Here is a 27,906-nt window from a genome sequence, read left to right on the forward strand (position 1 = left end):
CCCATGGCTGAGAGCAATAGTAGTAGTGGAAGGGGCTGGGCAGTAAGCCTGGCCAACCTCACATCCCTAGTGTTCAACCAAGACAACAGCCAAGTGTGATGAGTGCCCAGCAAGGGTCAAGTGCTAAAATATTTTTTCTCATCAAAATACATCAAATATCAAATTTGACTAGTTTCAAAGAAAATGAGTGTTAACATACCACTGTAATTCATGTAAAGAATTTGCAAACTTAAAAGCTATGCAATGTCAGTTAATAGCAGTAATACTGTAATTATTGACAGGAAAATTAAATAAATTTAATATGTGTCCAGGCAGATTGATTAATACCAAACCAAAAATGGAGATTGGGGGAAAAAATAGGATAAACCTGGTCTTTCAAGGTATTATCAGGGAAGACAAATCCATCATCTTATAGTATGTCTGAAAGACCACTGGTGGTAAGAGGACATGAGGCTATGTATCATCCCATATAGCAATCCCTATGCATTTAACAAATTGATTTAAAGTTCCCCATAGGATCAAATGGAGGCAGCTAGGTGCCATAGTTGATAGGGCTAAACCTGAAACCAAAAAGACTTATTTTCTTGAGTTCATATCTGACCTCAGATACTTCCTAACTATGTGACCCTGGGCAAATCACTTAACCCTATTAGCCTCAGTTGCCTCATCCAGTACAATGAACTGGAGAAGGAATGAAAAACCATCTCTGTATCTTTGCCATGAAAACTCCAACTGGGGTCAGAAACAGTTGGAAAAAATTAAAAAAGGACTGAACAAAATAAGATCAATACCTTGTAAGTCTGAAAATTATTATCACTGTTACTAATATTGTATGAATGAGCTAATATTCTTCTCCATACCCCTCATATGCTTACTTTTCTTTCCATTCTCACTACCACTAGCAAAGACTTTCATACCATCCATCCAGGTTATTACCTGTCAGCTTTTTGCTCTGATCTTTATCTAATACACTTCTAATACACCTGCCAAAATAATCTTTTTTTTCAAAAGCCAACTTTTAATTATAATAGTGTCACCAAGCAAAAATCAAACAGAGGTTAACATGATACAGTTTTTCTAAAAAGAAAACCACAATTGTTCTTCTGCCCTTCAAGCTGCATTAAGATCAAGAAAGAATCAGATTCAATTGATCCCTTTGGATTTCCAGGGGTTTACTCCACAGAAGAGTATGTCTCACAATATACAGTGGGAGGTATGGAGATAACCATTGGATTCAAAGAGGGTTGGTGTTCTGATCTTCCCATCAGTCAATAGGAATACTCTCCCAAGGAAAGACTCAGAGAAGCTTCCAGGGATTTTTCTAATGTCAGAGGCCCCAGGGCTATCCAAAATAATCCAGCTTTTGGCTAAGAGAGGAAGAAAGAGAAACCTGTAGAATTTCTAGGATATCCCAGAAATAGAATGGTCTGGTGATACTCTATGCCTGCTCCCCTCAAAAAAGGAAATCTCCTTTAGAAAAGACAGTGTCAAGTGTCATCCAAAAATATAGGTATTGGGGATGGAGTAGGCAGATGTTGCAATGTCTTTCCATCAGTCTGAGCTCCATCTTTACTAGCTAGCTTGCCAGTCTAGGCTAAATGCTAGTTAGGATTCCTGATGCTAGAACAAAAGTTTAAACATACATGTGTGTGTGTATCTGGGTGTGGGTGTGTGTGTTTGCTCAATGGGAAACAATTAAAAACGCCCCATAATCTCAGCAACATAATAGTCACATGTTTATATACATATGTACATACATAAACAACTACACATACATATATACATCAAAAAACAAAACAAAACAAAAAGACCAATCTTTCATGTGACCTTAAAATACTCAGTCAAACTTGGATTAGTGGCTGCTAGGTTAAGGCTCTGATTGGCTGGCTGTTGGGAGTATGCGATGTGCCCACCACCTCTCCATCTTGAGAGCATCATCACTATCAATACACTGGCTGGGGTCCAGGATCATCAGTTTGTCAATCAGGTCCCGTGCATAAGGGTCCTTGATATAGACATTGAGCTGCTCTTGATCTCCTAGGCAGGTCCAATTTTCTCATACAGCTCATATTTATCCATATTAGACTACACTTCTAAAGTAATAAAGCTATAGAGCTGACTGATGAGATTGGTACTGCTCTGTGTTACCTTACATAATAGGATCATGGGTCCACATGTCTGCCATGATACAGCCTCTATCCCAAAGGTCTTCTGGGGGGCCATAAATACATTCTCCAAGCAGAAGTTCTGGGGGCTAGTACTGGAGGGTCACCACTTTGTTAGTAAAACAGTTTGGATGGCTGTTCTTGGCCAGAGTAAAATCACAAGACAAACCAAAGTCAGCCAACTTCAGGACCCCATCCCTAGTGAAGAGCACATTGGCTGTTTTCATGTTCTGATTTCAAAATCTTGTAGTAGAGACTGTAGAGGGCTGCAGATGATGGAGGAACTCTGGGTAAGGTATAAAACCCTTCAGCCCAAAGGGAACCTGCTGACAATGTCTGGTTTGGCTCTTCACCTCCCTTTGGTGCTTTCCCCCTTCCTGAGAAGTCAGGGAGGTCATGACCACCTGTGTTCTACTTGAAGCAAGGGATACTTACAGTAAAGAGGCATTTATATATCAATAGCAGGGTGCTTGTAATTAGCATTTGCACAGTGTGCTGTGGTGATGTAATACTACTATAGTTAGCACTTGCTCAGTGTGATATGGTGATGTAATGGTTCTCTAGTTGGCACATGCTCAGTGTACTGTAGTGTAATCGTACTAAGGTATTTAGGGGCTGAGAAGACTGAAATAAAGGGACTCCATCTTTGACCATCCTTGTGGGTCTCCTGCCTTCTTCACTCCTCCACTAAGATCAAGGACTCAGGCTGGCTTGGAGAGAGCTAGTCTGGACAGTATATTTTGGCACCCCAGTGTGGGGGCTCTAGAAAGCACATTACAAGAGACCATTGAGCAGCATTTGTATCATCTTCTGACAATGAAGTTGACACCCTCAGCAACTCAGCAAGGTCATGTTCACAGAAATCAAACACCAGGTAGATGCTTCCTTTGCAGCTATTGTAGGGAGAGGCTTTGGTCCTACAGATCTCAATTAGGCTGATCACATTCTCATGTTCAAGAAAGTAGAGAATCTTGATTTCTCTTAAGGCAGTGATGGGAAAGCCCTCATTTTCATTTTTCATCAGCACTTTCTTCAGAGCCCCCCTTTTCCCCTATCTGTATATGTTTGACCTTAAAGGCTTCACTGAAGGTGTGCTGGACGACCTTGGCCAGCTTCTGATACTTAGACACTTCATTGCAGAAGAGGCATTCCACATATTGGACTGCTTAGAGTCTCCTGTACTTCCCGATGCCCCATGAGCTGCCTCTGCCACTGCTGCTACTATTGTCACTGTTACAGCTGCTGCTACCTGCCCTCTCACACTCCAGCTCCCACTTTCACCTCTCCCAGAATATTTTTTCATGCATAGATTTAACAGTTCAATTGTATCTGACTTTTCATGACCTCATTTACTTGGGGCTTTTGGGCAAAGATATAGGAATGGCTTGCCATTTCTTTCTCCAGCTCATTTTAGATGAGGAAACTGATTTGTTGATTTGCTGAGAGTCACGTAGCTACTAAGTGTCTAAGGCCAGATTTGAACTCGGGAAGAATAATCTCCATGACTCAAGAATGAGCACTTTAACCACTGCACCATCTAGCTGCCAAAGGACAGACTTTGGTTTAATCAAAGAATACAGAAGGAATATACTTGAGTTCCAAATAATAAAAAGAAAAATAAAAAAAGTCCCATGGCATGAAGACTAAAGGAGCTGTAAAGTGCTTTGCAAATCTTAAAGGACTCAGTTCTAGCTATTACTATTATAGACCTGTCTACACTACCAACGTCTCCTCACTAATAATTTTTTTTTAAAAATAAAATATTAAGTAAATAACTTCATGTGTCCCACTTCCTACTGTTTATTATTTGAATTCCTATCTACTCTCCTATCAAGTGGCTCAAATGTTACCTCCTCCAGGAGTTTTTCTGATACCCCTTGATAGTAAAGATCCTTCTGCCTTGTACGTTGTGTGATTCTTTGGTTTTAAGACAAATGATCATTTCTCTCTGATATTAATAAACAATTATTGGAGTAGATTAAGCTTTCTCTTTCCTATTTCCTAACAGAATTCAACCTCTGCAGGTTAATCAGAAAGCTTTTGAAGTATAGGACTGATAATAAAATGAAATTTTAAGTGAAACTTATAAAACCATTTAAACTTAGATTGGATCAAAAATAGCTCTCTAAAAAATAAAATTGGCAAAATGGAAAAAAATTCCACAGAACAAAAGAACTCAATTGGATAATTAGAAAAAAGATATAAAAAAAGTGAGTGAAGAAAATACATTGAAAATCAGAATTGAACAAATGGAATTGAATGACTCGGGGAGACAATATGAATCAGTCAAGCAAAACCAAAAAAATCAAACCATGGGAAAAAATGTGAAATACCTTCTCGGGAAAACAACAGACCTGGAAAATAGGTCCAGGAGAGACAATCTGAAAATTATTGGACTCCCAGAAAAGTATGATGAAAAAAAGATCCTGGACATTATTTTCCGGGAAATTATCAAAGAGAACTGCCCAGAAGTCATGGAAACAGAGTGTAAAATAGACACTGAAAGAATTCATAGATCACCTACTGAAAGGGATCCTAAAATCAAAACACCAAGAAATATAGTGGCCAAATGCCAGAACCCTCAGATGAAGGAAAAAATACTGCAAGCAGCTAGAAAAACCCAATTCAAATATTGTAATGGGCTGAGGCTTGAGTTGATGCACTGAGGTCCCAAGTACATGAGGCTAAATAATAATTGGACCATACTCTATCAATATGTATGCTTGGAGAAAGAATGGCCTCCGCCTACTCTTTGTGCAATGGAGGCTTGGAGAGACTTACATGAACTGATGATAAGTGAAATGAGCAAAACCAGGAGATCATTATGTATTTCAACAACGATACTGTATGAAGATATATTCTAATGGAAGTGGATTTCTTTGACAAAGAGATCTAACTCAGTTTCAATTGATCAATGATGGACAGAAGCAGCTACACCCAAAGAAAGAACAATGGGAAATGAATGTAAACTATTTGCATTTTTGTTTTTCTTCCCGGGTTATTTTTACCTTCTGAATCCAATTCTCCTGTGCAATAAGAGAACAGTTCAGTTCGGCATACATATATTGTATCTAGGATATACTGCAACATATTTAACATATATAGGACTGCTTGCCATCTAGGGGAGGGGGTGGAGGGAGAGAGGGGAAAAATCGGAACAGAAGTGAGTGCAAGAGATAATGTTGTAAAAAATTACCCAGGCATAGGTTCTGTCAATATAAAATTATTATAAAATAAATTTTTAAAAATTAAAAAAAAACACTTAGATCTGATCAAAAGTAAAGAAATTCAAGTCTGGGTGAATTAGTGAATTCTGACTTGTATTTTTAATCACACAAATCTGAGTGGGAGTGGATTGCCATAGACTGGAGAAGTCTGGGACTTCTCCATGTATCCATGATGTGAGTGATCCAAGTCATGTCTCCTAGGCCCCCATTAGAATAGGCCTGCCCCTCATTACAATATTTATTTTCTTTGTTACCCAATCAGAATTGATTGCCATCTGTCAAGATATCTCCTCTAAGAACATATAACCATCAATAGGCAAATATTAGCCATCTTTTGCTTTATAAGAGACAAAACGCTGTCCTTTTATTAATTACTTATTAGCCATAATTAATAAAAATAATTAATTACTCAGAAATCATATCTCTCATACTTTGTATATATCACAGTTTGTACCACTCTAATGGTACTTACGATGTCTTATTTTATATTTGTTATCTGTGTCTTTTAGAACATAGGCTCATAAAGACAAGGACATTTCTTAAATAAGTTACTCTCTCCTAGGAACTACTATACACAATAACCCCTTAAAAATGTTTGCTGAAGGAGCATTTTTATATTCTTGTGTAGAATTTTAAAAGGCCCATAAAGAATTCATCCACTGGCAGAAACTCTTTCTAGCCAGACACCAATAGTACAATGGGAAAAAAAATAAATGAAGAGCAGACAGATGAATTACAGGAAATGCTATATAAAGGCTACCCACCACCTGAGACCCTTACTAATGAAACAGTTTGTTTGTTTTTTCTTTTTTTAAATAGCCAATGGGCTTTCACATGTACTTATGTCTGATTTATGTTACCATCTGGGAGAATGGAGGAGAGGAATATAAACTGGCTATCTTTCCACCAGATCAAAAGCCTGAGGGGTGGGAAGGGGGAAAGGTGAACAGCTTTGGTGCTTTTCCCACCTCCACTCATATAGCCTAAGGGGATCAGATTCAGGCTGTCATCAACAACATCCACAGCTGTTTGGCTACCTTCCACCTCCCTGCCACATACAAACACAAATCGCCCAAAGCATGTTGTTAAAGTTCATTTAATGTTAGTAATTTGGCTTCTTTTGAATACATACTGAGGTTTTCAGGGATTGTTTTGTTGTCATTGTTGTTGTTTGCATTCAGTGCAGAACTTCAAATTATAGATGCAAAAATATGCCAGCAATGCTTATCATTGGTCTGTTTTCCTTAGGACTGAAGGAACTGACTGTAACATGCTAATGATAATTAAGTAATGCTATGCATGCTGAAATTTTCAAAGTAACAATAAGGATATTAGATGCCTGGAGAATCTTGTTTTCTTAGTATTTTAGGATTCTCTCTGCTGCAGGCTCTATAGGAATGGGCTGGACCTAAAAAGTCTTTGCAGAAGATAGTTTTGGAGTCATAAATCTCCTTCCTCCATTCTTGCCCTTCCCTCCAAAATCAATAATATTAAGAACTCTCTGCAAAATGTTTTGCAATGATAATTCTCATAGAAAAACAACATTCCTGGTCACAAATATCCATCAAACTCTTTAAATCATGTATTTGCAGATTGATGAGAAGCAGAATAGAAGCACATCTCTAGCAGGAGATATCGCTAAGAAAATAGTTCATATCATGGTGCTAAGGTGGGATGGTATAATGCATAAAATGTTGGATTTGGAGCCAGGAAGACTCATCTCCTGAGTTCAAATATGGCTCATATACTTCCTAGCTCTGTGACTCCAGGAAAGTCACTTAACCCTGTTTGCCTCGGTTTCTTCATCAGTAAAATGAACCAGAGAAAAAAATGACAAACTACTCAAGTATCTTTTCGAAGAAAACTTTAAAGGAGGCCGTGAGTAGTTCAACGATAGAAAAGCAAGGGTTCTTAATTTTTGTGTATCATGAATCCTTTGGGAAATATATTGAACCCAATGGACTAGGTAACTCACTGGATAGAGCACTGGGCCTAGAGTCAAGAAGATCTAGATTCAAATCCTATAAGATCCTTACCAGTTATGTGATCCTAGGCAAGTTATTTACCCTCTGCTACCTCAGTTTCCTCAATGGTAAAATAGAGCTAATGATAGCACTAACCCATCAGGGTTGTTGTGAAGATCAAATGTGATATATTTGAAAAGCAATTGGCACAGTGTGTGGCACATAGAATGCACTTAGTAAATATTTGTTTCTTTTCTTCTCAGAATATTTTACATATTTAAATACAATAAAATAATAAATTTTATTAAATGTCTACTGAAAAATAATGTGATAAAATACATAGCATTTACAAAGGAAACCAATAATATTGATACATGGTTATCAAAACATTTTTAAAACTAGGTTCACAAACTCAAGCTTAAGAACTCCTATATTGCACTGTTGGTGGAATCGTGAATGGATCCAGCCATTCTGGTGAGCATTTGGAACTATGCTCAAAAGTTTATCTAATTGTGGATACTCTTTGATCCAGCACTGTTTCTACTGGGCTTATATTTCAAAGAGATCTTAAGGGAGGGAAAGGGATCCATATGTGCAAAAAGGTTTGTGGCAGCCCTTTTTGTAGTGGCAAGAAACTGGAAACTGAGTAGAGGCCTATCTTTTGGGAATGGCTAAATAAATTATGGTATATGAATGCTATGGAATATTATTGCTCTTTAAGAAACAGTCAGCAGGATGATTTCAGAGAGACCTGGAGAGACTTACGTGAATTGATGCTAAGTGAAATGAGCAGAACCAGGAGATAATTATACAAATTAACAACAAGATTATATGATGATCAATTCTGATGGATGTGACTCTTTCCAACAACAAGATGATTCAGACCAGTTCCAATGATCTTATGATGATGATGAGAGCCATCTATACCCAGAGAGAAAGCTGTGGGAACTGACTTTTTGTTGTTGTTTGCTTGCTTGCTTTCGCATTTTCTTTCCTTTTTGATCTGATTTCTTCTTGTGCAGCAAGATATATTTACATATATTGGATTTAACATATATTTTAACATGTATAACATATATTGGATTGCTTTCCGTGTAGGGGAGGGGCTGGAGGGAAGGAGGAGAAAATCTGGAACATAAGATTTTGCAAGGGTCAATGTTGAAAAATTATCCATGCATATGTTTTGAAAATAAAAAGCTTTAATAAAAAAAGTTTTAGAAAAAGAACTCCTATATTGAAAGAAAAGAAAGATGAAAGTTCATTAAAATAATATCCTTTAAACTCAACATCTGGAATGATCTCTTTAGCTGTTCACATATGAAGTAGGTTTTTGGTGCTTTCAGTAACAAGTAATAATTCACATTTTACAATAAAATCATACCTTGAAGATAAGACAATTAGTTGGCCAAACTACAGATAAAGCTGCTCAGAGAAAATGTTAGTAGGAACCATCCAGTTCATTCAACAAACACTTATTGAAATTTTCCATTTTCAAGATAAAGTTGTTAAGTTGTGGTGATACAAAAGCCCAAGGAGAGAATCTCCACTCTTGAATAGGTAACATCTTGAATAGACAGATTCATTTATCCAGCCAAGTAAGTGTAACATAGTTTTGGGATGAGGAGAACACTACCGATTGGATGAATCAGGAAAGGCTTCTGGTAGGAGATGGCAAGGGAGGCAAGTCTCAAAGGAAGCTAAGGTTTCTTTAAGACAAAAGGTGAGGAAGGAGCACATTTCAGGCATTTGTGGAAGACTCTACAAAGACCTACAGAAAGAAAATAGAATGCAGAGCTAAATATAGCTACAAGGCAAGTTTAACTGGTAGAGAGTGTGTAAAGAAGGGGAATAAGAGATGCAGTAAGCCTAGAAAGGTTAGTGGGAATGAAAATGTGAAGGGCTTAAATGTGTAGCAGAGGAGTTTCTGTTTTATTCTATTTATTCTATATTTATCAGAGAGAAGAATGATATGGTGGGACCTATGTTTTAGGAAAGCAATTTTAATAACTGGAGAGACGGTAGATTGAAGAGGGAGAAAGATTGGAAGCAATAACTCAAATGAGAAGTAATAAGAATGTGATTTGTAACTATAGGAACAAAAAGAAGGAAATGGAAGGGAAGGAGGTTATAAAAGTAGAACTGAGGAAACTTGGTAAGAGATTAGGTGGATAAGAGGAGAGTAAAGAGAGAAAGATGATTTCAAGTGTGAATTGTGAACCTGGGTGACTGGCAGAATGATATCATGCCTTCAATAGAAATAAGAAAGTTAGAGAAAGGGCCAGGGTTGAGAGAAAGAATGTATGGCAGGAAAAATAATGAGTTCCCATATATTTCCCGTAAAATCTAGTTAGGTCAAAAGAGCTAATGGATATCAACTTAAAGGTTTTTGAAGTCTTCGTTTAGTGATAATGCTCTAGGAGTCATGCATGAGATGTTAGAAAACATCAATTCCTATTCCATCCAGGGTGAATTCCTTGACCTCTTTTCCTCCTGCCTAAACTGAAATCTGCCATGTCAGAAATCCTGACCAATTTAAGGCTTTCAAAGTTGGCACAGGGTTCATCTTTGAAGTCAACAGCAAAGGCTTCACAGAGAATAAAAATCCTCATTCAATATCTTTATTCTGAATGTGGCTCCAACAAATGACTGCACTTCTAGTTGTTTTTTTTTTTTAATGTAAGTCTTTTAAGCTCCTATGTTTTCTTTTAATTCCCTTTAATCTTAAGATCATAGAGTTAGAGTTGGAACCTTAGAGGCCATTCCCTCATTTTACAGATGAAAAAACTGAGAACTAGAAAAAGGAAGTGACTTATGTAAAGTCACTTAAATAGTAACAGAAGCAGGACTTCTGACTTGAGATCCAGCACCCTTCCCTTTGTCCTAGGCTTTTTTTTTTCTCCTGGCCATTTTCCCATTCTTTTCCTAAAGCCCAAACTGACAAATTGGGTACTCTCTATGATTCTCCAAAATTTGTATCATTCAGGACAAGTCATGGTAAACTCAGGGGGAAAAAAAGAATAAAGGAAATAATTCAAATAAAAAGACAAAATGAAGTTGTTTGCTCTTTAAACTATAACTCATAGATCTTTATCATGAGACAGCTATGTGTTTGCAATGGACAGAGCTCTAGGCTTGCAGTCAGGCATGCCTCAAGTTCAAATCCAACCTCAGACACATTAGTCATATAACTCTAGACTTAACTTCTATTTGCCTCAATTTCATCATGTGTAAATTGGGGATAATAAAACTATCTTAGGTAAATCAGCATGACCTTGGGTATGTTCAATTAATTCCTGTTGACTTTTTTTTTTACAAATATGGAATGGTTTTTAACCAGTGGGATTTTTTTCATCCAGTTCATTTTTTTCATTCCAGTTCTTTAGTCCTTTTCTTTTTCTCAAACTTGAGATCTGTTATCCAGATCAACAAAGATTCACAGTAGGCACTACTGTGTATTATTCACAGTGGATATTTGTTGATCTAAGATCTAGATCTAGGGGATCAAGAGGAAACTTTGGTTTCTTTGAGTTTGAGAAAATAGAAGAGATGGGAGTTGTAGTCAATTAATTCATGACATGGCTAATATAGACATAAGGCAGAAAAAGAATGAGACTATAGTTATATAGTTATAGTTAATAGTTGAAAGATAAGAGTTCTTAAACTTGAGGAAGGAGGGAGGGAAGGAGAAAGAGAGAAAAAGAGAAAGGCAGAGAAACAAAGCGAGACAGAGACAAAGAGAGGAAAACACAGAGTGAACACCTAACAAAGTGCAACACACTGAGACTCAGACAGAGAGTAGGCATTTACTACTGTTGAGTTATTCAATTGGAATGAGTGCCTTTTAAAGAAATTTTTGAGGGGTTGGTTCTAAGAGTTTAATTTTCTTTTCTTTTTTTTCTTTTCTTTATTTCTTTTATTCTTTCCAAAACAGTTGCTGAAACACTGCCCTGTCTGAATGAGAGAGCTGGTCCAGCTTCTATGAAGTTGAAGAGATTCATATTCATTCCAGCATTCATTGCTGTAACCTCCAGGACTTTTTCCTGGAACACAGACACATATAATAGTCAGCCAGGCAGATGAAATACTGATTGAATCATAGGACTAGAAGCACCTTCAAGAGGTCACCAATCTAATCAGTGACATCATACAGAGCTTTCTCCTTATATTGTTAGTAGATGTGATGCCCCTGGCAAAAGAAATGCATTGGAAGAATCAAAAGGCAAAATATCAATTTAAGACTGACTCTGATTCTGCCTTCTACATCCATATTAGGAAAGCAGTTGATTATGTTCTATTTCCATTTCCCTGTTAAAGGTATTCTGTGTTTCAAGAATGGTCAGTATGTGGCTAGTCAAGCCCAATCTATATAGATAAAATAATAGTTCACAATTATGTAGTGTGTTACAGTTTATGATGTACTTTCTTCTTAGAGTGTATGCAGCAGTTAACATTCCCTTTCTGACAAAAGACATTTAGATTGATGTAATGCAAAAAAAAGTGTGTCTCCAGTACAAAGATTTTTCCACAGAGATTGGGGAAAATCTAATTGAAACAGACACACATCTTTCTTATTACATTTATCTTTGAAAGGATTCTTATAGCAGGTAATAGCTACCTCCCTTTGGAGAAGCCCAACAGACTTAGTTTCTATACTAAATGGAAAAAGGCATATTCTAATCCTTGAATACAATCTCAGATAAAGGAAAAGAACAATGTTGAATTAGAAGGAACTGAGATCTAACACCAGCCATTGGAACACACTGCATCTGCCTGCTATTATTGATCCATGCAGGTTTCACCAAGGAGAGGTTCTCCAAATTTCTACACCATTTAAACCAACCATGTATTGGGCTGCAAGCTTTATTAAAAGCTGGGCCTTTACAAACCAATGTTAGTTCCTACCATCTCATGAACCAAACCTCAGGGGTACAGAAATGGATGCTTTGTCTAGAACTGGTGTCTGCCTTTAGAAGAGTTGTCAGGATTCTTTGCAATGTGCCTTGAGTATTGCTTTGATAATAACAAGCTTATGTTTATTTTTCCACTTTGATTAAATGCCTTTGTTTTTAAACAACATTAATGTGGGTAGCTGAATCAAGGAAGCATTCACTGGGGAAGTAAAGGAATGAAAGTGGATAGGAAGTAGGGACATTAAAACCAAATGATCAGAGTAGTGGAGAAAATGCCAAGCCCATAGACACAAATGAATAATCAAACAACTTGGTATCCCTCATATAAAAGTAGGTTAATAGGTAATTAGCAAATAGGTGCCTGAAATACATTGATAGGAACTAACCTCTTATCTGAGAGCCACAGCTCCCTCTAAAGTTCAGTGATATTCGTGATAATCATATATGAGGTAGGAGTGCGAGTATTATCACTCCTGTTTTACAGATGAGGAAACTGAAGTTAAAAGAAGTTAAATGATTGTGCCCACAGTCTCACAATTAGGGAATATTAGAGACTAAACCAAAACTCTATTTTCCTGATTCCAACTCTAGCCTGTGAAGATTTAACCCATTTACTCAGTGGACTCAGGATTTAGAACACACGGTTCTCTCTTCCTTTCCCCCTCCAGCTATAGAAATTGATCTCTATGTTTACAGAATTAAAGGAGTAAGCCAACTCTACCTCCTCTACCGACGAAAAATAAGCATTATCATTCTCATATAAGACCAGAACTTGTCCTCAGGACTCAGTCCTTGCAATTTGCAAAGAAATGTTTTCCAGTGTTCTTGTATTCCCATTTTTTTCATTTTTTGGTCCCAGGTTTCTGGCATCTTTTTAAAGATACCATAAAAGAAGAGACAATCTATAGCTGGAGATATGTATCCCTTCCCTCTATGGCATGGCATCAAGCAAGTGCCAAAATTCCCCAATTCCTCTGCTTCGGAGAGTTCATTCCCTTTTCTGTCAGAGACAGCTGTGCACTTAGGTGATGCTCTCAGAAATCTTCTTCCCATACTACTGCTTCTATCTACCACCAAATGACTATTTTCCCAAATGCTTATCGTGCTTTCCAGAGTCTTTTTTCATAAGGCTACAAAAATACCTTTCTTGGAATCAATTTGCTCCCTGGATACACATAATTCAATCACAAAGGTCAAGATCAGTACACAAGTGATTGTAAACAGAAATCTGTACCCTATGGGCAGTAGAAATAAAACAACAATAGAGTTCACCACTGAGATAAAGTGCAAAGGTTTAAAAAGACTAGGATAATAAAAATGCCATTTAAAATTTCCACTTATTTCTATAACAATGGTTCTTTCTACTCCTTTTCTCCACAAGTTAATTAAATATTCCTTTTCCACTGCCTTGAATTCTCTTTCAGCTCCATATAATAAATCTTCTAAACTTTCCATTTAAAAATTAAAGCATCTTTATTGTTCCCTACAAAATAAATGGGTTGGGAAGAAAGAGAATTGAGGTCTACCCAAATCGGTCAATGTTTCCAAATGCCACAAAATGGGTTAAAACCTAGTCTGGATGATGCAATCAATCATATAAGTCTTGGGAGTTTTCATATTCTTGAATGCTCTGGGGAGATTGTCATCCCACCAAAGCTCTTTGATAAGATTTGAATATTCTATGAGCATTATAAAGCACCAGTTCCCTCTTTTTCCAACCAGCCATCTTTCTGTTCATCCTTCCACATATTTATGAACTACCACCTCACTCATTAATGTTCATGGAGAAACAAAAATAAATAAGATGCAATCCCTGCCCCTCCCAAGGAATCCAATAGAGGATGTTGCAGTCTCTCATTTTGTAAATGTTCTTTTGTATATCTTGAGGCATCATGGTAAAGCAAAAAGAGTCCTGAATCTGAGAACTGGATTCTAGTCCTAGCTCTATCATTAACAGAAATTGGTCACTTGTCATAAAGCTGACTGGTCTTTCTTCAAATGAACACATTAGAAGCTATAGACATTATGTAATTTTTGGTCTAGTATAAGGCTATTACTATAGGTCATAGGTGGCTCGGTGGATAGAGTTCTGGGCCAGGAGTCAAGAAAATTCATCTCCCTGAATTCAAATCTGAATTCATATACTTACTAGTTGTATGACCCTGGGCAAGTCACTTAACTCTGTTTGCCTCAGTTTCCTCATCTGTAAAATGAACTAGAGAAGAAAATGGCAGAGCACTCCAGTATCTGAGCCAAGAAAACTCTAAATTGAGTCATGGAGAAATGGGGTCATGACTGAAAATGGCTGAACAAAAAACACAAGTCTATGACCTTATTCCCTCATCCCCCTAAAAAAATTCTTTCATATTAGCTTGCACTTGCTTTCCTCTTGGAAGGGGTTTCTGGGGGAGAGTTGGAGAGTTGTTCATCAGCAGAGAAAATTCATTTCCCTGATTAAGATCAGGAACTCTAATTTCTAGTTTTACAGATACTAAGTGATTACATAACTTGCTCATGGCCTCACAGTGTTGCTTGACATGGGTGAAAAGAGCTTCCTTTGAATCCAGAGATATGATTTCAAGGCTTGCTTTTGACACATACTGGCCATGTGACCAGAAGCAACACGCTTTAACCTTCTCTCTTACCTGACTTCATTGGCTACCTTAAAAGCAATTCTTCTGGATTTCCTCCAGAAGGCCAATTATTGAAATATAAATAAGTGAGGGAAAGGGAAAACTGTACTGGCTAATGCATGTCAGAGAGATTCATTTAATACTGTAGTTCCATGGCTCTTTCACTTCAGGAGTTAGCTTTCTGGCTCCTCCTAGTGGTTAATTAATTCCATCACTTTTTTCCTCATCCTATGCTTTCTTAACCTTTTCCTATAAAAAAAGAAACCTTTTCTTCTATCCTACTGTTAAATGTCTCAAAAATCAACACATAAATCCTCTTTAAGTCTTTTAAATTCTTAACTATTAATTCCATGGAAATACACAGGAATTTAAAATAGTAAAAGGGAAAATTACAAAGTGATGGAGAACTTAAATACTGACTCAAGTTTTCCATGAAATTGTATAGAAAACTGGCCTGGATATTTCTAAATCCAGCTTTTTCCAACTTTCTATTTCCAGATCTTTTCCTTAAGTCAGTCCTTACCAAGACTTAAAGTCCTCTTTTTATCTCAGGAGAGAATTTGCCCCTCACTTGGTAGGAAAAAATAAACCAAATCTCTTCTTCACCAGGGGCCTAGCAATATCTAAGGTATCATTTGTGAATCCTAGGAAGCAAGTGACTATGTTATAAAGAGGTCCAGGCAGAGGTCATTTTGCTGACTGTCAGTCAGTTTCCATATTAAGCATCTTCCTGTTTTAGGCAAAAAGGTTGTCTTAGGTTAAGTCCCCATAAATGGATTAGTTGCTTGTCGTTTTAAAAATCAGAAAGATAGGTGGAGTCAAAGATGAAACACTAGACACAGGGATCATGGGCATCAAGAGGGAGGCAATGAAAGATAAACTTCAATTTGAGCTCCACATAGCCTAGAGTGATTGTTTTAAAAGCTTCTTCCTCTCCTGAATCTTTTAGTTAGTTTTTCTGACATTTTCCATTGGGTCTCTTTAGTCTTCCTTATGCATTTCTGTTTCTACTTCATTCTCTTTCTCTATTTAATGCCATCCATGAGACCTAAGAGTTGTCAAGTTTAAATACATCTTACAGATCTTCTAAATCCATTCCTAATGTCAGATATTAAAAACAAGAAACCTACATAAGTTAAAAACTCATCCAAAGCCAGAAAGTCTGCCTAGTAGCAGGACTAGCTATTTTATGATTCTAGAGGACCAGCTCTCCAGATTCCTGATCTGCTCCCACTCCTTTCACTACTCTATATCATTTTACTTCAGGAATCTCAACTTTCTCAAGTTCCTGTATTACTAGTGCTTTCCTCTTCCCTTTTCTCCCTCCCACTCAATATGTTTTGTTGCTTTTTTTTTTCTGAAATTCTGCCTGCAACAGTTTCTCTTTGCTGAATTAATTTTAAGACTATCAAATCACTCCTTGTTCCTCCTGCCACTTCTAATGAACTAGATTGGTTGATTTGGCATATCACTGGGGAGAGATGCTAACTTCACTTAGTCACCTTGAAGCAAATCTCTAGCAGAAACAATACCGAACAAGGGTCTTGTCCAAACTTATTAGAGGTAGGAAGTAGCCAAGTCAAGCGGAGGCATGATGCCTTATTTGTTCTTTCTCTCTTTCATTTTCGTGATGGTGTGATTTTTAAAATATTGGTTCCTTGGGATGTTTCTTGCTTTGCCTCCATAGTTAAAAATTAAATCTATTTACAGTAGTGTTGATGCAACTAGCTCACCCTCTAATCTATGCGGCAATTTATATTACCATCACTTCAAATAAAGGTCTTTCAGACTTTCCACGGAGCTATTTAGGATTGTGTTTCTGAAATATGGCTGCTTGAATTGGCAAAAAAAAAAAAAAAAGTATCTAAAAATCAGAATGTTTGTATTTCAGAAGGGGTAAGCTTACTTTTTGTTAAATAGAGAGAGACATATATATATATATAGCCAAATCACAGTATTATCTATAGGAAATAGCAAAAATATGTTGTTTTTTCCCTGATTGTGGCCATTTCTTGGTGCAATCACCATATGCTGCAAAGACTACATTTAACCCTTTCACAAAGAAAATGACCAGTTATTTGGATTTGTGTAAGTGCCTTCTATGGCAGATAGCAGAGAAACTCAGATATCATCTCCATTTTACAAGTGACTATCCATCTGAAGATGATTTCAACATTGGTGAGTAGCTACATATCTCCCCACACTCACCCTTCCCTACCTCCATTACTTAACTACTACTGAACCTGACAGGTCTATCTAATAAGTTTGGAGATAAAATGGTAAGGAGTAAAGAGTCAACCATAGTTGTAAATACTATATGATAAGATCCCAAGTGAGGTATGGCTTTTCAAGAAGACGAAAAGATTTAAAGAAAAACGTTGCTGTATCACTGAATTTTTCCCAGTAGTTTGACAAGATTGAGAGACCCAGTATAGGTAAAGATCCTCTGCTGTCACTGGTGTAAAGGAGAACAATAAGGAGAAAAGCAAACGGACTTAGAAAGGACCCAGAATATTTCACTGATACATGGGACTCTATGAGTAGCAAACACTCTCTTCTTCACTGCAGTAGCAGGAGAGAACAAGTTTCAATTTTAGCACCCAAACTATGTTCACTAAATTCCTAAGTTTGGGAGATTTGACAATAGATTAAAAATGGAGGACTTTAAGGATTTTTGAAGAATCATGTACAGAAAAGAATGTCTGCCATATGTGTTGGTTTTATTTTTTTCTTTGATGATTATAACTAAACAATGATACATAGATGCCATGTTTGTATGATTAACTCCATTGAAATGTGTCACTAAAAGCAAAAAGGTTACCTTTTCCCAGAAGGTATAGACATTGTGAACCATCACATTCTAAAGATACTCCATAGATATCACAGTCTAGCAAAATCAACATAGTCACAAAAGAAAGGAAGAGGAGAAAGAGATAGCCAGCTCTCTGAGAGTTATAGAAAGCTTAGCAATACTCCATAACACACTGGTACTGAGAATACATGACCATTAGAGTGAAAGTGAAATTGACATTTGGCTCTTACTATTAAATAGGATCAGGCAAATGATCTTTAGTATTATCCTTGGCTAAATTAACAAATAGCCTCCTCAACCCCAAGTGACTTTTCCAGATTTGTGTCCTAAGAAATTTAGTATATAAAATGACATCTTACTTAATTTCCAGTAAAATAGGACATTGTTTCCTCTAGTAATTAGCACCCTGGATATAAAAAGAAATTAGTTGATACCCATAAAACATCCATTTGCAGGACAAAAGAAAACTTCCTTCCAGTCAATAAACCCCCACAATTACTCTGGAAGTCATTTTTGAAAGGATCCAGTTGAGATGTTATAATGGGTTACAACAATCAGACAGATTCAAAGGCAGGATCATGCCATTTGTACAGCTTGAACATAATCCAATTTAAGTCACAAACCATTTTCCTTTAGTGTGGAACTAATAAGTCATAAAGGAAAGGAGGAGTCAGAGGACATGCCAAAATGCCAGAGAACAACAATTTAATTAAGAAGTATTCTACAGAAGAGAAGAACTTACTTCTCAATGCTGCCCCCACATAGAAAAACTAGATTTCCAAATGACTTCCACACATGAATGACAGTTCCCCCTCCAACCATTGTAAAAACTACCACCTTCTGCTATGACTCAGTTGATATGCTCAAAAGAGTTAGTGATATTGAAGTCCCTAACCCTCCTACTCTATTATTGTTTTTTAATCATTTTCAGTAATATTTAGTTCTTTGTGATCACATTTGGAGTTTTCTTGGCAAAAGGCCACTGAAGTGGTTTGCCTTTTACAGCTTATTTTACAGATGAGGAAACTGAAGCAAATAGCATTAGATGAATTAACCAGGGTCACACAGCTAGCTATCTGAGGCCAGATTTGAACTCAGGTCTTCCTAGCGCCATACTTGGCCCTCTATCCATTCTGCCACCTAGCTGCCCACCATTCTTTTCTGATAATCCCTTTCCAGGGAATCAGTGCTAATAAGCTGCTCCTTCATCACTGCCCCATTAGACTCAATGTGCCTAACTTTTATAGGACCCCACTACTCCCCAAATCCCTTTATTCTTCTCCCAATCCTCATTTTAAATATGCAGTCCCAAAAGAAACCACTAGATACCCTTTTATAAATCCATCTCCATCCTGTTCAATTGTCCTCACTTATTTTTCTTCCAACTGGAGAATTATTAATATGGGTTTTGGGAAGAATTCCTACTAAAGGAATATAGAAGTAGGATAGGAATTATTTCCTTTCTCTCTCCTCCCCAAAACAGTACCTAGCATACAATCAAGATCACTAAATTTTTCGCTGAATTGAATTGAATTCATTCCTCTGGACCTCAGTTTTCTCAATCATAAGCTGGATAGATTGGATTATATTACCTCTAAGGCTTCTTCCAGTTCTAAATCTATGATACCATAGGAAACAATATATGTTCCCAATATGCCCCCTCCTCTCAGACTTCAGAATACATTTTCTAAAGATACAAGGGGGGAAATAAACTATAGTTAAGCTATATGGCAATCTTTGGGCTATTATTTAAATATTTTTGGATCATATTTTAATGCTTTGATGATTCTGTGATTTCATCAATATGCATGCCAATCACAATCTCTCCAAACTTTCTCATCCTATATGGCTTTTGGCAGCTCATGTTATGGTTGAAATAACAGTAAATGTTGAGTTCCTGCTTTGCACAAGGTTATGTGAGGGATTTAAAAATATAATGGACACACAGTTCCTTCCTTCAAAAAGTTAATGATCAAGTAAGGGATATAGGACATGTGTTCCAAAGTCTCTAATAAAATGCAAAACATAATGAATGTTGTAGGCAAGATGCTCAAACATCAACACAAGACTCCAGAGGAAGAAAACTAAAAATCAGTTAGAGGCAATGTGAAAAATTTAAAAGTTTGTAATTGAGGGTTATAGCATTTGATAACCTGATGAGAATGAGGGTCTGAAAACCTAGCCATATGAGAAAATGCATTTCAAATTCACAGGATCACAGGGCAACAGATGCCAAAAGGGAACTTAGAAATTTTGCCCACAGTCACACAAGTAATAAAGAGGAAAATCTACATCTTAAATACATATCCAAACTCTTTATACTAAATCTAAATTCTGTGTACTACTTTTCAACAACATAGTGAAAAAAAAAGTGCAATGAATGTATTCATTATTTAGGAACTGCCTGCATTAACAGTGTGTTGATGGCAAATTAGACACAAAGGAATAATTAAGGTAGTTTATTTCTCATGTAACCCTTAACCAAAGGAGAGCATCATAATCCCAAGGCTACTCATGGCAGGTATGAATTATGATTACTTTTTCTTTTTTGCTCAAGGCAATTGGGGTTAAGTGACTTGCTCAGGGTCACACAGGTAGGAAGTATTAACTGCTGGAGGTCAGATTTGAACTCAGGTTCTCCTGACCACAGGGTCAGTACTCTATCCACTACACCATCTAACTGCCCCTCTGATCACTTTTGATGGCTAAACATTAAATGATTCAGTCCCCAAATTCAAAGTCAAAAGAAAAATATCTTTTGTGCCTAAAGATATTCATATCCACAGAATAGTACAGATTTTAGTGGTAATTGTCCCTGCAGAACACTAACTGAACACCCACATACCTGAAATACCATGCAAAACTTTAATTTATTTGGAATTTTCTTGTGTGGCACTTTATCAAAAATGTTCAGAGGGAATGCTAGAGACAGGAAAAGTAATCAGACTTTTTTATCCATTTTTCCATTATTTAGCAGCAAATGTTTTCTAACTTTAGTCAAGTGTCACAGTGCTCTTGTGCCTCTTTTCTCCTTTCTTGACTGTTGGTGCAGACACTGCTCTTGCCTTTCCTCTTTTCTGCAGAGACAGGTTATCCATGAGACTCAGCTATACATTTAGATAACCTATGGGGACCTGCCTATATTGTATGTAGGTACCATTTCTATCTCTTCCTTCCTCCCTTTCTCCTCTCTTCCTCCTTTTCTCCTTCCTCCCTTCCTTTCCTCTCTCTCTGTCTCTCTGTCTCTCTCTGTGTATCTCTGTCTCTGTGTGTGTCTCTCTGTCTGTCTGTCTCTGTCTCTCTCTATTTCTCTCTACCTATCTCTCCCCCTCCTTCTTTCTCTGGCTCTCTCTGGCTCTCTCTGTCTGTCTGTCTCTGTCTGTCTGTCTCTGTCTCTCTCTGCATCTCTCTATGTCTCTGTCTCTGTGTGTGTCTCTCTATCTCTCTGTTTCTCTCTGCCTCTCTCTCCCCTTCCTTCTTTCTCTGTCTCTCTCTCCTCTCTCTCCCTTCTCTCTGTCTTTCTCTCTCTCTTCTCTCTCTCTGTTTCTCTCGGTGCATATCTCTCTGTGTCTCTCTGTCTCTGTGTCTCTCTCCCTCCTTCTCTCTCTCCCACTTTCTTTTTCTCCCTCCTTCTCTCTCTCTCCCTCCTCCTCCTCCTCCTTTTTCTTCTTCTTCTTCTTCTTCTTCTTCTTCTTCTTCTTCTTTTTCTCTCTCTTCTCTCTCTGTCTTTCTCTCTTCTCTCTCTCTCTCTCTCTCTCTCTCTCTCTCTCTCTCTCCCTCCTTTCTCCTCTCTCTATGTCTCTCTCCCTGTCTCTGTCTCTGTGTGTCTCTCTATCTTTCTCTCTCTCTCTCTCTCTTCTCTCTCTTTCTCATTTTTATTTTTTTCAACAAAAATAAACATTATTCCCTCTCTTACTTCTACCACCCCCATGGAGGGAGCACATAGTTAAGCAAGCATGTACGTAGTTAAACAAAACAAATTCTGTCATTGGCTACATCCAAAAATGCATATTCATTGTGCTTTCTCACTAGTGATAAAAATGCTATCCTCTTTTCGAGAGGTTATAGGCTTTAGGCATCATTTTTTTTACACTATGATCGAGGGCTCTGAATTTCTTTTCCACAACCATAATTTCCTATCATCCTATATCCTCCAAGGTCTCACTTCAACTAAAACTATTCTTCATCTCTATCTAGACTTTCACTTTTTCCATCCCCTCCCATACTATCATCTCTGCTCTGATTTCACTTTTCTCCTTTTCTAATTGTTATTATATAGTCAAACAGCTCACTGTTACATTGTCATCTATTCTCAAATCCTTTGACCTTTTTTTTTATTCTAGTTCATGCTTTACTAAATTCCAACTCTATGTTCCTCTTACCATCCACTTCTCCTATCCCCACATGTATATTAATGGATGATAGAATAAGTCAGAAAACTATATATTGACTATATTACATGGTAGTGCATTGAATGCACTACAGATTTGCATTATCTACTATCATCCAGATTCTTCTCTAGTTTATCGGTTTTCTCAATTGCCGATCTAACATTCTCTTCTCAATCTTCATCCTTCTTAACCTCACTACAACATTGAACCCTGTTAACCACTTTCCTATTGAGGACTCTCTCTCTTAGTTTTTATAACTGATCTTTCCTGCTTTTTTCTATTTTTTAAACAGCATTTTGAATTTCCTTTGCTGTAACATTATCTATATCTCATACCCTCACTATGGATGCACTCTGCCCTTTGTCTTTCTTGTCTTTCTTGACACACTCAGTCATGATAACCTTACCATGATAACTAATTATCATCTTTATGAGGGGGGCTTGCATTAATTATTATAGTATAATGGTTATAGTATTGTATTACATATTATATTATACTATAATAACAATTACAATGATAAGTAATGATTATATCTTTTCTCTGGAACTCCCATCCAATGTCAAAAATTTATAGTATTTACTCTTCTCCCCCTTAATAAAAAACAAACTTCATCTGAACCTCCCTATTTCTGTCAAATATCTATTTAGTTACATAGCCTTACTGATTCTATCTCTACAACATATCTCACATTTATTCCCTTCTTTTCACTCACATAGCCACTTATCCAGTCCTTATCATCTCTTGTCTAAATTATGTCAATAGCTTTCTGATTGGATTTCTAGTTTCTAGATTCTACCCACTCCATACAACTATTAAATTGATATCTCTAAAGCTTAAATTTGACTATATCACTTTTCTGCTCCACGAACTTTAGTGGCTCCTTTTTGCTCTAAAACCAAATACAAATTTCCATTTGTCAAGTGCAGCCTGCTTCCTATTTTCCAAATTTATACATATAAACCCCTTTCATATGCTCAATTATCCAACCAATTGGTCTTTTTACTATTCTTCAGAAACAATACCAAGATTCTTCTCGCCATGACTTTACACAAACTGTACCTCATGCTTAGGATATACTCCTGCCACACCTCCACCTCTTAGAATACCAAGTTTCTTGTAAAACTTATCTCAGGTACCACTTCCTTTCTTCATTCTTCTAGCTGCTAATATTTCCCCTAAAAAAAATTACCTTGTATCTCTTTTGTATATACTCATGTGGATATACTATCTCCTCCTTAAGAATGTAAACCCCAAAACCAAAAATAAATAAATGAATGAACAAATAAATAAAAGAATGTAAAATCCCTAAAAATAGGAACTGTTTAAAGTTTGTATTTGTATCTCTGGTATCTAGCACAATGCCTGAAATATAGTAGATGCTTAATAAATGTCTTTTGATTAAAAGAGTATTTTTATCGTAACTATATTCACTCCAGAGAAAATGAAAGACATCTTCAACTACCCAATATACGTTATCTTAGTGGAATTTTTTTGAAAAATATTTTAAGATGTATTCAGCTAATCCTCAGTCTAATAATAAGGTATAGGAAACTCAGTTACTGAAGGAACCCCAGATACTTACAGGTAGAAGAAATATTGCTCCAAATCTGATGAATCATCTGGTTTAGTTAACCATGGGTGAGATAAAGATTCCTAAAGAATGTAGCATTCCCAAAAGGTCTAATTTTACCTACCTTGTATATAATTTTTAAAGGTCATCTCTGACATACGTTGGTGATACCTATGGTTTGGGGGCTTCTTGGTAATCCTATGGTAATTATTGGCTAAGACTGTGATGATTGGACTCAGGATTAGAATACATGATCCTCTGATTTACTCAAGGCCTTGGACTGTATGACCATCTTACCTATTTATTCTCAAAATTAATGGCCTAATCTTTTACACATTATCTATGATTATATCTTTTCTCCTGAGCTCCCATCAAACATCAAAAATTTATTAAGCATTTACTCCCCACTCCCCCCCCCAAAAAAAAAACAATCTTTATCTGAACCATCTTATTTCTGTGGAATAGAAATTACAAAATAGAAAATAGACTATGTTTTCCATTCACTCAGGTTCTCAATCTCAAAATCATCCTTTTTTTCCCTCTCATCCCATATATCTGTGGGCTCTTTGGGAGTTTTAACAAGGTGTCCCAAAGCTCAGAAAGACAAGAATATCAGTTGGCCAAATAAAAATGGTACCATTAGATCTGTCTGTGGCTTAAGTACATGGCTTGACTTAATCAAATCTTCAACCTTTTCCAGTCATTTTTCCAAATTTAAAGCTTGCTCTAGAGTGTGGTAATTAGGTTAAAATTCATACGGGCTATTTTTTTTCAGTGTTTCATACATTTATTGAGTTGTCCTATATTTGTGTTACCCCATTCCTAGGACAGAGACAGAGAGAATACAAATGCAGACTTCTTTCATAATTGTACTAATTTTACTATACCAATTTTATAATATTTTACAATATTAATTTTCCAATAAAAAATAGCAGTCTCTCTTGGCTTTACTCTTGATGCACTGAATCTTCATTATCTCATTTGATTTTCAGTGACCCTCTAAGGTAGTTAGTGCAAATATTAATGCCAGTATGTACAGATGAAGAAATTAAGACTCACAAAGTCCCAGGGTTACACAGCCAGCAAGTCATAGATGCTGGATCCAAACTTGGATTTTTTTTACCAGGATTTATCATAATGAATTAGGAAAGAGAGGGAATGTTTGAACCAAATGAGTTTGAACCAGATGGCTCAGACCCAGAAATGATAATATTGTTAATATTATTTCACATCTGTATTGTACTTTAAAGCTTCCAAAGTGCTTTCTTCACACGAACCCTAGCAGTTAGACAATGCAAGGTGTCCACTTTTTATTATTCAGTCATTTCAGTTATGTCTGACTTTTCATGACCCCATTTGGGATTTTCTTGGCAAAGATACAGAAGTGATTTTGGTCATTTTCTTCTCCAGCTAACTTTACATATGAGGAAACTGAGGCAAACGGAGTTAAGTGACATGCCCATAATCACACAGTTACTAAGTGTCTGAGGCAGGATTCAAATCCAAGTCTTCTCCAATTTTGGCATACAGTATGCTACATCACTAGATTCCTCTGTGACTATAATTCAAAATGGAATACACAGTAGGTTAGTCAACTTAAGATAAATTGGCCACTACAATCTGATATGTAATTTATTACAGATCAGTTATGTACAGCTCTTTATCACTCCATTTCGAGTTGTTGTTGTTGTTGTTGTTGTTGTTGTTGTTGTTGTTTTGGAAAAGATACTGGAGTGGTTTGCCATTTCCTTCTCAAACTCATTTTAGAAGTAAAAAGGGTTGTAGCTTGCTCATAGTCACGTAACTAGTAAGTATCTGAATCCAGATTTGAACTCAAATCCTCCTGACTCTAGGTCTACTGGTTTACTACAGTGCCTAGCTGCTCTTTTCCCCATTTCACTAAGGAAGAAACAGGAAAACAGAATTATTAAGAGATCTGCCTAGGTTCATAAGCCAATAAGTGTTGGAGATGGGTTTCAAACTCAGTCTTCTACCTTTAAAACTGTTGATCTCATTGCTACATCAGCTTTGCCCATTTTCTGTTTTGTTAACACCTTTTAGGCAAGCATAGGTATTGACAGGGTCTTTTAATATCCTGCATTGTGTGATAAGAAACCCACAGCCTCTTATATGTCTTTTCTTACTTTTCCCTGAATACTTCATTTCTCTTGAGAGTATTATTCTACCTACAGGCAAAAAATAACCACAGTAATCCACAAAATACTATCTCATCTTTGTGGCTAAGTGATGCAAACAAAATGACCAGCAATCCAGGAGCACCACACAGCCGGTCTTTTCTGCACATCAAAGACAAATTAACTTGCTTTTTATAATTTCCCAAACCTATTATATTTTCCCTTCATTTTTTGCCTTCTTCCATCTTAGGAACTGGCTACCCTCCCATCTAATTGTTTTTAAAAAGGACTCATTTTTTATCTTCTGTGTAACTGTCCACTGAAGAAAACAACCAATAATTGCTCTCTTTAGCCCCATGAAATGTGCTATTTCAAATATGCTTCTGAACAACAGGCTGGATACACAGAAATATTATGACTTATCTATTAATAATGAAATACCAAAGAATACGAGAGTCATATTTTTAAATGGTATTTAATTAGTAAGATTTGTATCTCGATTCAATTGTGAGAGCATGGGGTAATGGAAAAAGCTGGGAATTGGGAGTCAGGCAATCTCCATTCTAATTCTTGCTCCTCTCTGTATGACTTTGGCCAAGTTATTTATCTCTCAGGTCTCAATGTCTCCATGTACAAATTGGGGGAGGTTGGACCTAATGGATTTTGAACAACCTTCCAAAAAGATAGATATTTATCTATTCAATATGTAATCCTATATGGAAATTCTCATCTTTGCCTTATATCCTGGGGGGATGGGAAACCCACAATGTTTTAAGTTAGGAAATGAGGACAGGAGGGAAGGAAGAACCATGAAAGTCTATAGGAAATGAAACTTCATTAGAAATAGATCCAATATTCTGATTTATGGTGTTTTCCTGCAAAATGTTTTTTTTCTGAAAGCACCAATTTGTGGCATCCAGAAAAAGTCATAGAGTTCTTGTTGTTGTTTATTTCCTAGTGGAAATAAAATCCAGCCACTTTTTTCCTCTAACACATTGCAGGAACAATAGCCAAAATCAATAACTAGCCTGAAAAATACATCTTGTTTAAACAGAAAATAGATATTTTCCCGTCTCTTCTTTAAGTAAGTCCTGTGGAAGGTTGGGTTTTTTTTGTTGCTATCGCTGTTGTTGTTTAAATGTAAAAAGAAGGTGGGTCAGCTAGGTGACCCAACTGATAGTGTGCTGGGTGAGAGTCAGGAAGACTTATCTGGCCTGTTTGCTTCAGTTTTCTCATCTGTAAAATGAACTAAAAAAGGAAATGGCAAATACTCTAGTATCTCTGCCAAGAAAACCCCAAATGTGGTCATAAAGTGTAGGGCATCATTAAAAACAACTGAAGAAGGAGGGAACATGCTATATTTTTCAGTATATGTTGTATGAAGCAAATTATGACTCAATAACAAAATCAGAAAAAGCAGATGAAAATTAGGAAATTTAGTGAATGCTGTCCATTCACAAAGTTGCCTCCTGAGATCCCTGATTTATCCCAGAATCCCCAGTACATTCTTCCTAAAGCATCATTGTATTGATGATTTCATAGATTCTTCTGTACTGTCAGTCAAATACATGTCTGGAAGGAAAGGAAGGGGAAGGAAATAAGCATTTATATAGCACCAGCTATGTGACAGGTGTGTGGTAAGAGCTTCACAACTATTAACTCATTTGATCTTCACAAAAAGCCCTAGGGAGAGGTGACAGGGATTACCTTCATTTTTATCATTGAGGAAACTGAGGCAGACAGAGGTTAAGTAACTTGCTCAGGGTCACACACTAAGTACTTAAAGCCACATTTGAACTCAGATCTTCCTGATTCCAGACACAGCCTTCTATCAACTGCATGACCTTGCTACCAATGGGGACTTTATTTTTTCAAGATGCTTTGGAAAAAGGAGAAAAGAATTCCCCTTATTCTCAAGAAGCTTCTAAACTAATTAATAAAGTGAACCTAATAACATTGCCATAAAAAGACTTGTATTTTGTTTTGTGGGGTTTTTTTAATAGACCTATGATTTAAAGTGTATTTAAAAATACTTTTTAAAAAAAGGTTACATGAAATAATGCATACTGGCCACTGTTCTGCTATATAATCTTACCCAT

General features: G+C 36.7%; 1 pseudogene; it reads right to left on the minus strand.

Moving 5' to 3' along the window:
* Positions 1–1,818: 1,818 nt before the first annotated feature.
* Positions 1,819–27,906, minus strand: LOC127546924 (cyclin-dependent kinase 9-like; annotated as a pseudogene).

The sequence above is a fragment of the Antechinus flavipes genome, chromosome 2 (genome assembly GCF_016432865.1).
Source record: "Antechinus flavipes isolate AdamAnt ecotype Samford, QLD, Australia chromosome 2, AdamAnt_v2, whole genome shotgun sequence".
In the NCBI taxonomy this organism is placed as follows: Eukaryota; Metazoa; Chordata; class Mammalia; order Dasyuromorphia; family Dasyuridae; genus Antechinus; species Antechinus flavipes.